The sequence below is a fragment of the Odontesthes bonariensis genome, chromosome 13 (assembly GCF_027942865.1).
Source record: "Odontesthes bonariensis isolate fOdoBon6 chromosome 13, fOdoBon6.hap1, whole genome shotgun sequence".
In the NCBI taxonomy this organism is placed as follows: domain Eukaryota; kingdom Metazoa; phylum Chordata; class Actinopteri; order Atheriniformes; family Atherinopsidae; genus Odontesthes; species Odontesthes bonariensis.
In genome coordinates, this window is record NC_134518.1 from 4,147,647 (window position 1) to 4,161,132 (window position 13,486).

Below are 13,486 nucleotides of genomic sequence, written 5' to 3' on the forward strand. Positions count from 1 at the left end.
TTCCAGTGTCAGTTGCCATGTAGTCTGCCTGTGAGTCATCTTCCGCCCCTGCTCTCGCTGACTCTAGGGGTATTCTCTTTAATCTGTTTGTAGCTTATGTTGGTTGTAACAAAGCTGCTAGGCCTCGCTACCGCTACCATGGATTGTTAGCCCATGGCAGCACCTTTGGGGTCTTTGCCTCCTGTCAGCTGTCTTTCCAATCTGTCACATGGTCTTTCCCTTGTTGTCAGCTTCCCTATTCACAACAGTCACTAGCTAGGCTAGATTTAGATTCAAGGTAAACACAAGAAACTTGAGAAAATTACTGTGAAGCCACCAACTAAAACAAACCAACAGGGGCCCTGAGTAGCTGGGTCAGGTACTGGGTCAGAACTGTCTAGACACTGGCTGTGTTCGAAACCGCCTACTACATACTACATACTTGCAAACGGCATACTCATTCGATCAGACAGTATGCAGAGCGTTTACACACAGTGCATTTCGCTCCTGCCTGAGCCGAAATTAGCCGACCTGAAGCTGATTTCGCTTAAGCTCTAAACTCTGTAAATATATAACTTTAGCAACATTTGAAACATTTTCAGGCGAGAAAGTAGTCGTTTAGATCCCCAACGTGTTGAAAATCTGACAAAATACCGGCTATTTACAATTTTGTTCCCACGAATTCGACGCTACTAAAGCTAGCCGCAGTGAGTAACGCACTTCCGTTTACTTTAACAAAATAAAATACCCATTGCCTTTTATCATAGGGAAAGCCATTACGATACAATTGGTGCTTTTGTTTTGAAAACAGGAAGTGAACCTACCCTCGTTGTAGCTAGCTTGAAACTGCCGTTTTGACAGGAAATGACGATCGGCGATGTCACGTTACGTTGCATCCTGGGTAGTTTGAGTATGAGTAGTAACCACATGATGCATACCCAACATTTCAGCGAATCTAGTATGCATCCGGGAACTTAAAAAAAGTTAAAGTTAGTAGGAGTAGTGGGAGTAGTAGGAGAAGTAGGCGGTTTCGAACACAGCCACTGCGTTATAACGTTTAGCGTTTAGTAACTAGCAACAAGTTTGCTATCAATAATGCTAACTAAAGTTTAATTCAGTGCCAACACAATCGGTTTCATTATAAACATATACTCATCGTTATTCTAAAATGTGTGTGTGTGTGTGCTCTCGTAATTACTTTGTGGGTCCATACCACCTGTAGCCCACCAACAGTAAGGGGCCATGAATCCTCATGGGGCCATTTTGCTGGGCCCCACACCGTTTAGTGCTTTAAAGTGGCTCAGGAGCCTTCCCTGATGCTCCTCTAGCTTTTTCTCACTTTGTCCACAAAGTGACAAAAAGTGGAAATGTGTGTGTGAAGTGTGTGTGCTCACTGCCCCCTGAAGGTGGGAGGATGCCATTGCAGCCACACACACACACTTCCGGAAGTGTGTGTGATATCAGCCAATACCATTAAGCGTCATAGTCTCGCGGGATTTAACGGGATTTGTTTGAGAGCTAATACTGTAAACATACTGACAACACAGACCGATGCTGTAACAACTGTACCTCAAATTATTAAGGTAAGTTTATTTTCACTTACTTACTTTTAGCGAAAGTATCATCCGTCCGATGACGGAATCAGGTGGAACACATGGCTAATTAACCTGGCGAATTATTATTATTATTAATTAGCTGCTAAACGCTAGCGCTTTTAGCGGAAGTATCATCCGTCCAATGACGGAATCCAGTGGAACACATGGCTAATTAACCTGGCGAATTATTATTATTATTATTATTAATTAGCTGCTAAACGCTAGCGCTTTTAGCGGAAGTATCATCCGTCCGATGACGGAATCCGGTGGAACACATGGCTAATCAACCTGGCGAATTATTATTATTATTAATTAGCTGCTAAACGCTAGCGCTTTTAGCGGAAGTATCATCCGTCCGATGACGGAATCCGGTGGAACACATGGCTAATTAACCTGGCGAATTATTATTATTATTAATTAGCTGCTAAACGCTAGCGCTTTTAGCGGAAGTATCATCCGTCCGATGACGGAATCCGGTGGTACACATGGCTAATTAACCTGGCGAATATTCAATTCTCATTCTCTTTCTGTTCTGGGCATTATTTGTGGCTACAAGTGGCTGTTTGATCGGTGGCTAGTGGATCCGTATACTGCGCTGTTTGTTATGGTGCGGTCATTGCTAAAGTAGCTACAACTAGAGAAGCTAGCGGTTAGCAGACTTCATCTCTTGGGGGGTGAATGAGCAATCTGTTTTCTCATGCTGCACAGCTGTTTAATGTCATAAAAATATTTTCACAGAGCAATGACATCCAAAAGGAAGGCCCGGATAAAACCTGTTGAAGATGCAATCTCATATATTCTGTCAGCTGGAGACAAGCCATGGTTTGCAGTGAGATTTATCAATAATATCAAAGGTATGACCTCTAGTGCTTTCAGTAGCTGCAAATTACAGCCGCACATTTTTAGATACTATTCATTATTAACATTCTTCATTCAGAAGATATCTTATAGAAATAAGTGGCTTCAATCGTCTGTCTTGTTTAAATCCAATGTGTTTAGGTATACAGTAGGTGTGTATAAATGAGCCTGATTTCCATAAGAGAAGTTTCAGGTACACTCTGGTATAATCAAATATACAAATGTAAAGTTATTTATTTTATTTCTGCTGTATGTAAAGTGTCCAGCACATTCAAGTACTATTAAGGTAAGTGCTGGACCAATAGAAGACCAAAGAAGTAATGAAAATGTGAAACAGTTTTGCATATTCAATAGTAACATTTAAGTTAATGCATAGAAGTAGTTACACAAACGGAGAACCAGAGTACAGGCTTGTAGCTCACGTAGTTGTCACATGATGGTCCCTGTTAAACAGAAAACCTTCATATTTAAAAAGTCATGTCACATTTTAGACAATTTTAGAACGACAATTGTACACAATGATAATCATGCATTCAATCTGGCCTATAACTAGATAAAGTCATCTCTTTATTTGAGATAGTATGTTCCAGAGCATTTAGAGAATTAAATCAAGCTCACAGGTCTTCCCAAAGGAGGGAGATGACATATTGATCTGGGGTCAGCTCATGGGAGCTAAAGAGTACAGACTTTTTTTAATGCTGTATGAGAAAAGTTAAGGCAACTTGGTGTGACTTTTATTTAAGTTTATTTCATTCTGTGTCATTATAGGAAGAGGAGTGTTTGCTACCGAACCAATCGAGCAAGGTTCTTTTGTGTTGGAGTACAGGGGTGAATTCATATCAGCAGAAGAATGCAGATCAAGGAACTACTCAGAGACACAGAGTACATTTCTGTATGACTTTGATTGGCAGAAACGCCAGTGGTGGTAAGTAGGCCTTTATGAGATGTATTTTTAGTAGCAATTAGGGGATTCTTGACTGCCCTGAAACAGACCTGAAACGTGCTTAAATATTTGATAAACAAATGAGTGAAATATTACACCTAGTGTACCTTAAATCTCAAGTGGCTCTTCTAACAAAACTATGAAGATATATTTTAGAAAGTTTATATGTATTTGATGTATTGTTTTTGTTTATTTTTAGTATTGATGCATCAAAGGAAGACGGCTCCCTTGGAAGATTAGTGAACGACAACCACAAATCTCCGAACTGCGTCATGAAAAAAGTTATAGTGAACAACAGGCCCCATTTGTGTCTGTTTGCTATGAGGAACATCGAAGTAGGGACTGAACTTTATTACAACTATGGTGATTCAAAATGGCCATGGCGTCAAAAGGTGATGATGATCATGCATTGGTTACACTACATGATTGTTAAAGATGTTAGTTTCACTTCCCACAACTTGAGATGAAATGTCATTATTATTATTATTATTATTATTATTATTATTATTATTATTATCATTATTATTGTATAAAATGCATCATTAGGTCAGGTGTCTTTGAGGACATGAAAAGTAATTAAATATAGTAGTAGAGTGAGCAAACTTTTGTGATCTGTAAGTATTTCCAGACTCATGATTCCTGTCAGAACTGACTGTCTTCTTCTTTTATGTCTAAACACCAGGTGACATCAAAGCAGGCTCCAGCAGCAGAAGAAGAGATGGCTGTGCCTCCTGCTGATCTGTCCTCCAAGGTTTATGGTGAAGATGATGATGATGATAATGCTGCTGAAGATGATGCCCCAAAGGTAATGGAAAGAATGAATGTGATTGAGTTCTTCATAAAGTGCACTGATAACTTGACACACTAGTTTCTATTTGATCTCCATTTAGCTAACTGGTTTCACACACACAAGGTTCAGGTCATGTCTTAATGGGGCCCTGTTAGATTCTCTTCCTACAAAAGGGTTTTCCAACTTTTCTCTTCCACACACACACACACACCAAGTTTCAGTTTAGACAATAAATAGCTTCACCCAACAACTAAACATGAGTGAAAAAAAAGTGTTTCTCTTTTCTAATTACCTGAGCCTCATAACAAATAACTGCTTATCACAAACACTGATGCTAACAGCCTAGCATTGATAGTGAAACATGTACAGTCTGCTTGTGGTAACTGCACCACAGTGTCTATATGAGATGGTATGCTCAACCTCTCTGATTATTTTGTCTTTAATGATGTTTAGGAATTTGCTATCAGAGGATCATGTCTGGTGGATTATTCTGACACGGATGGAACCGATGAGGATTGTTTAAATGATCAGCCATTGGCTCCACGCTGTGATGAAGGTGTTCCAAAATTGAGAAGGACGAAAAGCATTTGGGTATGCCCCTGACACTTTAAATATCAATAATTTATTGATCAGTCATTTACCCCTGTAATCTGTTCTCTGTAATTGATTTTGATAAATGTAAACTAAAATGTAAAACCACGCCATAACATAACACTCTGCAGATGAAAAAATTTCCAGATTTTTCTGATGCCCTCTACGACAGTGATGACAGTACAGAGGGCCCTTCAGCTCAGTCCAAGTCTGAGATGGCTTTACAAAGGGTGAGTGGAGATGTTAGCATCCCGAAAGCCTGTCAGTAAAAGAGGTATTCAGTTTAGAAGATGTTAACCTTTAAGAGATAATACAGAGCAATAACAAACTACTCTGTCAGACATACATATAACTGGTCAGATAGTCATGATTACATGTCTTTTGCTCTAGTTGGTGAGTTTGGTGGTGTTGTTTTTTTGTAGGTGCTGCCATTTTAGTTGTAAATATTGTTCTTGCTTTCATTCATATTTTCTAAAACATTTCTGTTCATTTCTGAAAAGGGTGGGCCTATTTAATTTTACCTCAACATTTGACAAACAAATTGGGATATATTTACTCCATTTTTGTGACATAACTAGAGTATAAACAAAAAGAGATAACCTTCACCTGACACAACTCTCTTTGTAGATGCAAACATTAGAAGATTTCTGTCAACGTGTCAGTTATCCAGATGAGAATATTGTGGAAGAAACCGATTATGAGGATTCCATAAAGGATGATTCCAATGAGCAATCAGACATTGAAGTTGTTCCAAAGCTGTGGACAAAAAACATTCAGGTATGACTCTGGCACTTTAAATGCCACTAACTAAGTGACAGACTTTCCCCTCTAAATCTGTCAACTGTTATTCATTTTGATGGTTTCTGAAAAAGAATGACCACACACTCTTTTTACAGATTAAAAACGTACCAGATTATTCTGATGCCCTCTATCATTCAAGTGATGACAGTGCAGAGGATCCATCTACTTGGTCTAAGTCTGAGATGTCTTCACAAAGGCGAAGGAGAAGCTGCTTCCGTCCTGTAAGTCTTGTAACTACTTTTTCTGAGTAATCACTTTGACGGTTGCCCCCCCCCCACCCCCACCACCCCCCCAACTTAAATTCTAGACATGCATATAGATGATTCAGTCATCACTATCATCAATGAGCCTGTCTGTTGATCTTGTAAATTTGGCTTCCTTAGTCTGATGTAACTTAACAGTATTTCTCTTAACATGTGATTTTACTAGACTGAAAGCACCCCGAATTTTTCTCATACCACTCTAAATGCACGTAATTTTAACATGTATTAAACTGCCTAGACTGCTATGCATTTTAATCATATTTAGTATAAGGGAGGAGGAGGTTGAGTTATTAATTTAGGTTTTCTTTTTCTTCTCAAGATGCAAGGGATTCTTGCAGGATCAGATCCCTCAAGTGTAGATCAAGATAGTGGAGAGGAGTATAATCCAGGTCTCATGGAAGAGAGCACAGACAGTGACTGCAGCTTGGAAATACCCATGGTAAATACTAAAGATAGGCCCAAGTCCTCCAGCAAGAGCCAGTTCAAGTCCTTCAGCAAGAGCCAGTCCGAGTCCTCCAGGCAGAGCCAGTCCGAGTCCTCCAGGCACACAGCGAAAATCCCAATGTGTATTGTACTCTATAAGAGTACATTTAACTCCAGTTTCAGTGCTTATATAGGTCCAAGAGTTTGGTGTTCACTGAACTCCACCAAAAGTGTGAAACATATACTCCAAATAAAGAGTTACATTTGAACCCTCTGAGAGTACAATTTTACTCCGTCACTGGTACTTTTAGACTCTACTTCAGTGCTTTGTGACACTTGCAGTGTAATCCTAAAGCTCCCAGAGAGTAAAAATATATACTCTAGTTTAGTAATTTGTAGCACTTTGCAGAGCTGATTATTTAACACTCAGAGTGAGAATGTACTCTATGACTGGTGTACACCAAACACTTTTGAGGTGAATTGTTAACACTTAAAGAATTAGTAGTCCTCACAAAAGTTTCCTGAAATATAATATCTTTATTATTACAATACATCCCAACAAGTATCTTGTCTTGTTATGGAAGTTAACTCTTGTTACAAGGACATAAAACATATTATGTTAGAAGCCATGGTGCAAAAAAAAACCCTGTAAAATCAATTTTTGCAAAAATAATAAATAATAATAATAAAAAAATAATTAAAAAAAAAGATGAAAAACAAAAAGGGGGCAATCACTTACGTAACACATTTCTTACACAAAAACATGCACAGGCACCACATATTGATCTTCTCTGTCAAAACCATACGTTGTCTGCAGATCAAATGGCTTAAACATGAGCAACTCATCAACTTTCAGCAGGGAAACATTTTCAGAAAATCCCTGTCTGACATGAAAAGAATGAAAATGCTCTGCAAAACTAAGTGTCTCCAAATCCTCTGCTAGAAGAAAATAGTCTCCATTAAATGCAACAATGTCTTTTATCTGACTGAATACTGGGAAATCCTCTTCTATGTTTGAACAAACCAGAAGACCTGGGCGATACTTTGTCCCAAAACAAGTGATCCAAGGTGTCACATCAACTTCACAGTCCAAGTCAACCTGCTGTTCTTCAGCAATTATTTCACCATTTGCCAAGGCATTGAGCTGAACAGTTTTTACTGGACCACAGTCAATACTTTTAAATGGCACTGATTCCCAGTGGTATGCCACAGCCATCTGATGTTTTTTAGCTAATGACTTTGTTATATTTTTGAAATTTTTGATTGTGTTCTTGAAAAACCTATGTTTGGCTTCAAACCTCATCGCCCAAACATGAAGAATTGGACCTATTTTTCGAATGGATCTGGGGTAATGAATCATGAAGTGATGTTTGGGAATCATTTTGCGATGTGAATAAAGCCCTTTGAAAAGTTTATGATGTTCAAGAATGAGATGTTTCAGACATACTGTCATGCCATCAGTAATGATAGGAGAAAATATGATGTTGATGATTTGCAGCAGAAGCAGCAAGAGTCTCCAATGTGCATTTCCTTCTTGGACAACATCTCCAAATATCAAGGGCACATTCCGGATCAAGCAAAATGACTGAATGGCATTGAGACCAATTCCATTTCCATTCTGCTCTAAGTTGATTCTGGTTGGTCGATTATTTCTCTCTACAAAGCCATAATTGTATGCATATATCCTGTTACAAATATCTGTCTTGGATATGATGTTGTTGTCTGAGAGATAACCAAAAAGCAACTTCAGCTCAAATTGCCCAACTCCTTCCAATATGTCATGCATAATGTCCACAGCATAGTTATCAGAAACATCAAAGTACTGTAGATCATTGAGTAAACATGTTCGCTTCACTCCAAATGTTGATGGCAGTGTAGGATCTGCCTTCAAATCATTGCAATGCTGAGCATGCAATACTTTGTTGCGCAGTGTTATTCTTGGATCATCATCACTGAAAACTGTCTGCGAGGTTTGTTTGTCTACCAGACAAAAGCGGCAAAAATAGTTCGCACTGAATGATTCAACATACCCAAGTAAGGAGTGCAATCCCAAATTGTCCCCTGTCACTTGTGCAATTGTTCCATAAACTGGTTCATCAGAGAAAGGAACTTCAACTCCTGTACACTCAAGGACTTTCAGATCATGTACGATGGGTTCTAAAATGAAATTAAATCCATACTTTTTTACATCCTCTGTATGAAAAAGTGCCAAAAGATGAATATTCATAAGCGCTGAGTTTATCTTTGGAGACAGATTTCGTAAAATAAAGTATATACTTCCAATCTTATGGATACCATGTTTGGATCCTAGTGGATTTGCCACTTCAAAATCATCATAGAATATCTGTATTTGGAGAGAGTTTGGTTTTTTTAGAGAAGAGGGGGTGATCTTTAAAATAACTCCCATCACAGAAATCTTTATAAAACCCAGTCTTCTCACAAGGCCGCAAAATATGATTTAAAATCTCTCTGTTGTTGAATATAAACTTCAGCGTTTCCAATAGAGGAATGTACACAAATTTGTCTGTCACAGGAACCTGATCGTATGTGCCAGTGGTTCGATTCCTTCTGGTGTCATACCTCACCCCTAGAGCGACCTCAACAGGTTCTACAAGACCCCATTTCTCACTGAAATGTTTTTTCCATTTTGTCTCAGTGTTCAGTTTGCTAAATGGATTTTCAAGGTTTTCAAAATAATCATCAAATTTTGTTCTCATGTCCTCAACATTAGGGAGCAATTTTACAACATCATCTTTCACATTTGAATGTAGTTCCTCTACAAGCTCCTCCATATTTTCAACAACAGTCTTTATGACATTAGTAGCCACACCACAGCTTTGGAGTTTTGCAAAAAGGGATGCACACATTTCTTGGGTATGTTGCCTAGTCTCATTACAGCTTTGAGAATTCCCTGGTTGCTCTGAAATTGAAGCTGACATTGTTTGCTGATCGGATACACCAACTGAGGGAGTGACAGTCGGAGTGACAGATTCATTATCAATTTGAACTAGACTTTCAGGACTATGCTTGGAATGGAGATGTTTCCTGAACCCAGAAAAAGTGCAAAACCTCTGACGGCATCCATTATGGTCACACAACAAATGAAACTTCTTGCCGGGAAAAAAGGCATGTGTAAGTTTGAGATGACGGAGCAACTGCTGGATGGTGACAAAAGTAGACTGGCAAACAAAGCATTTATACATCACAACTTGAGTTGAGGAGCTTTGCCCTGAGGTCCTTGACTCTAGGAGTTTCGCGAGAAAGCCCCACATCGATATTGTAGACAGTGGTTTGCACAAATGTGTACAGGCTGTTTAAGGCCTGGTCATAGGAGATCCCAAACACATAATGCGTCTTGAACAGTTCATCACAGGCTGAAAGGGAAGACCTGGCCTTGCAGGGAAGGAGCTCACCATCAATCGCAATGTAGTAATCATGGATGTTTTTTCTTGTGATGCCAACTGCCAGGATGTAGGGCTGCCTCCGCTGGGCTGGACCAGAGTGTTCTTGTAGGCTTCGGCCCGACTGCAAGATAACACAAAAGTGTTACTACACTATACATCTTTTTTTTATAGCAAAGTCAGAAATCTGACAGCACAGTTGGAGGATTTCAAGAAAAAAAAAGAAAACGTATTTATGTGACTTGCTATTTATAATATCATAAAAAATGTTTTTATGTATTGCTATTTATTTTTTTATAAAGTTAGTATAGAAATGTGTTTGTATTTATTGCTATTTATGAAGTTATTAAATAAAGATGTTTATATCTATTGCTATTGATACCATTATTATAAAAATGTGCTGATATTATATTTATTGCCATTTACATTTATAAATTATTTGTGGAAAAGTTTGTCTAGATAGAGGAATTATGGAAGAACAGATTAAGTCAACCCTCTTAATAATATTCTTAGATCCAGATATATCCTGGCTGAGATTTACTTATGTTGAGTATGTTGTCGTGCTACCCCATCATGTGAAAATGCACTTGGGTAAGTTCCTCTGTATCAACAGAAATGATAATTGGTCAAAACATTTGTTTGTTTTTGGAATGTGAATTCCACTCGTTGATATTGGATGCTTTCAAAATGGAAATCAGGATACACTGACCTTATGAAACTTCACTACGCGATCCACAGCTTCCCGGATACTGATCTTCACGGCTCCCTTCTTTCCAGTTGGTGGCAGGAGGTAGACAAGCAGGAGGACTGAGGCCATGTCACTATCCCAACCTGAGAAGAGGGGATGAGAAACTCAACTTCAGTATGAGATGCACCTGACAAATCAATATCAACACTCATCAGGCTCTTGAAAAAAATTACTATCAGCACAACCACATCACTGTCAACACAATAAGACAACATTTGAAATGGTGGGTGGAGATACACAGGGAATTCATTTATGTCACTTACCTGGGACCTCCTCATCTCCATCCTCATCAGGGTTCTCGTCTGCAGACTGAATGAGATAGTCAAGGTGCGGGGTTTTGCTGAGGTTTTTGGCTTGTTCAATTACTTTCGCCTTCAGGAGTGTTCCCCATTTCTCCAAGAATTTTGATGAAGTCTCTGCTCCAAACAACAGCTCAAAGTCTTGTAGAACCTAAAGGGGAGGAAGTGCAAGCAAGTGCATGTGTAGTTGATGATGGTGCAATGGAAGGAAGGTACCACTTTCATCTTTACAAAGCTGTTATTGATGGAAAAAAACATTATCAACCTAATTAATGTGAACTTACAAGGCCTTTTGTGTCAAGGAACCTTGGGAAAACTGTAAGCACTGTGCTGCATCGCTCTGGATCATGGATCAACTTTTGTCTGTGCTGGAAGGTTGCTCTCATTTTCATGAAGATCTGTTCTTTATCTGTGCTGTGTTTCAGTAGAGATATGGCCTCGCAGCACTGGTCTCCCTCCAGCTGTTGCTCTTTAGTCACTTTCCTCTCCAACTCTGGTCCGCTGCTGTCTGAGGTTTGAGAGCTCCTTCTCCGAACTCCACTGCTACGGCCACTGCTGAGTTCTCGCTGTGTGTTTTTAAGCTTCCAGGCAATGTAGCCCTCGTTGCTATCTGCATCAAAGAAATGCTCCTAAAAACAAGTTTGAAAATAAATTAAGAAATTTGAGCATGGTAAGACACCTGATGAAAGAAACTATACGATGAAAATACATCAAAACATTATTCATTCATCAACAAAATATTGAGCTTAACACAGTCCTGAATTTGCTGTCATTTTCGAGAATGTTAATTGCCCTCCTTACTGCCTGATCAAGAAAAACCTCTATGTCTATTGCTCCTATGAAAAACAATATTTTTTATTATTATAATTTGAAAAGTTGGTAAACTTCTCGTTAAAATATATACTCACATAGCCCTTTTTCGAATAGGGATCTTTCAGAGCAGGGAACAGTGTTACAATCCCCAATGCATATTGTGTTCTTTTGTCCTTTGGCGGAGCACTTCTGTGGGGGTAAATGATAGGTTGCATTGACAGGGAAAAAAGCTGTATGACAATTTACAATGGGGACTCTGAGGTCAACTCAAATAAACTAGTAAACAATATATAAGTATATAAGTAGCATGGACTGACTAAATCTATAAGGCTGCGTGTGTCTTGAAGATGGGTAATGATTAATTTAGATTAGAATATCTGTATATATGAAATAACTTAGCCATGTGGCACAAGACCACAGTTTACTGGCCATGGTTGTACTGATAATCTCATTTGATTACAATCACCTGTTTTTTATAAACAACATGTCTGCAATCAAACACTATGAATATGCTCTTGACTGCATCGTGTACAAGGAGTATTTGACTTACCCATACTTTTCCAACATATCAGCAACAACAATGTTGACAAGTTCACGGCGTGTTCGATCCTTCATCTCTCCCTTAGTTGCATATTCTTTAAGTATTTTCTCCCCTCCAGGCTTTTGTTCCAGAACTCTCTTGACAAGCTTGAAAACAAGTAAAAATAAGACAAAACAAAAAACTGATGTCAAAAACACATTTAGAACTTGGCAATAGAATGTACAAAAAAACTCACCTCTTTGGCCTGTGAAGAGCTGTCATCAATATGCTGACTCTTTCGGGACTTTGGGATGTCATCATCAATATATGGTCTTTTTGGAGACATCAGAAAGGTGTCATCAGGGAGTCTATCATTGTAAAATAAACACTACAAAAACTCTACACCAACACTATGCATAGAAAGAACACCAGAGAGAGATTATGGTGCAACCTGCAAAGTGTACTTTGTGCCCATTGACACCAAAGTGTTAAATATTCTACTCCCGTCATCAAAACTCTGGGATTTTAACACTTTGGCATTTGCTGTGCAGAGTCAGTCCAAGTCCTCCAGTCAGAGCCAGTCCAAGTCCTCCAGGCAGAGTCAGTCCAAGTCCTCCAGGCAGAGCCAGTCCAAGTCCTCCAGGCAGAGCCAGTCCAAGTCCTCCAGGCAGAGCCAGTCCGAGTCCTCCAGGCAGAGTCAGTCCAAGTCCTCCAGTCAGAGCCAGTCCAAGTCCTCCTGGCAGAGCCAGTCCAAGTCCTCCAGGCAGAGTCAGTCCAAGTCCTCCAGGCAGAGTCAGTCCAAGTCCTCCAGTCAGAGTCAGAGTCAGTCCAAGTCCTCCAGTCTGAGTCAATTTGAGTCTTCCAGTCAAAGCAGCTTTGAAATAAACGATGGTTCTGCTGAAAGCACTTGTATGAATGAAGAGACGGTGGGGCAAACTTGTATTGATGAGCATGATGTCTTTGTTGATCCAGTTATGAAGAAGGAGGATGGTTCAAGACGGTATAACAAGAAGCATCACTGCTTTTATTGTAAAAAGATAGTTGAAAAAATGTCAAGACATTTGTTACGTATGCACAGTGATGAAATAGATGTTTCAAAAGGGTTCAGTTTTCCAAAAAACTCAAAAGAAAGACGACTGCACTTAGATTTAATCAGAAACAAAGGAAATTTTGAACATAACACAGACATTTTGGAGAGCCAGAAAGGAAAGCTGATCCCATTCAAGCAGCCAAAGGAAAAGACTGAGGGACAAAAATTTCTACATTGTGTGTACTGCTATGGACTGTTTACAAAAAGAGTCATCCGGCGACATCATTTTCAGGTTTGCAAGCTCAACCCTCAGGACAAGACAAGGGACAAGGGACAAGGTAAAACAAGGATACAGGCATTGTGTGCCTTTGCTGAACCAGCTCCTCCTGGATTTAGTGATGCGTACTGGAAGTTCTTGAATAATATGAATCA

The 13,486-nt window shown here is 39.2% G+C and overlaps 2 long non-coding RNA genes across 3 annotated transcripts; both read left to right on the plus strand.

The window, feature by feature from the left end:
• The first annotated feature begins 1,508 nt into the window (after window positions 1-1,508).
• LOC142397112 (uncharacterized) lies at window positions 1,509-3,604 on the plus strand. Of its 2 annotated transcripts, XR_012772663.1 has the most exons (4): window positions 1,509-1,562; window positions 2,313-2,428; window positions 3,201-3,357; window positions 3,575-3,604. It is a non-coding gene; the product is annotated as an uncharacterized LOC142397112 (long non-coding RNA). The 2 variants fall into 2 exon arrangements; XR_012772662.1 differs by lacking the exon at window positions 1,509-1,562 and having other exon boundaries at window positions 2,286-2,428.
• A 1,795-nt stretch (window positions 3,605-5,399) lies between these two features.
• LOC142397114 (uncharacterized) lies at window positions 5,400-13,404 on the plus strand. Its single transcript, XR_012772664.1, has 3 exons — window positions 5,400-5,533; window positions 5,653-5,778; window positions 13,347-13,404. It is a non-coding gene; the product is annotated as an uncharacterized LOC142397114 (long non-coding RNA).
• Window positions 13,405-13,486: the final 82 nt, after the last annotated feature.